The sequence below is a fragment of the Chaetura pelagica genome, unplaced genomic scaffold (genome assembly GCF_000747805.2).
Source record: "Chaetura pelagica isolate M959 unplaced genomic scaffold, ChaPel_1.0 scaffold47, whole genome shotgun sequence".
Classification (NCBI taxonomy): Eukaryota; Metazoa; Chordata; class Aves; order Apodiformes; family Apodidae; genus Chaetura; species Chaetura pelagica.
The window spans coordinates 3,771,792-3,772,039 of record NW_009954140.1 but is presented as its reverse complement, the minus strand read 5'-3'; positions in this window follow the sequence as shown (position 1 = coordinate 3,772,039).

The window sequence follows — 248 nt, the reverse complement described above, 5'->3', positions numbered from 1 at the left end:
TTTTGAGAACACAGGGAGTCTCAAGAAAAGCCTGTGGTGAGGTGGAAATTAGGTTGTACGTGAGGAAATGACACGTTACTGCCTTGAACGGCTCAAGAACGTGGAGAGCCCCCCTGTTCTCACCCACGCAGGGGCGCAAAGCCCCCCGGGCCCCCTCAGGGCCGCCCCCCGAGAGACTAAACCTCCCAGCATGCGCCGCGGCCTTTCAAACCGGCCAATCGCGGGCTGCTATGGCTCGAACCGGCCAA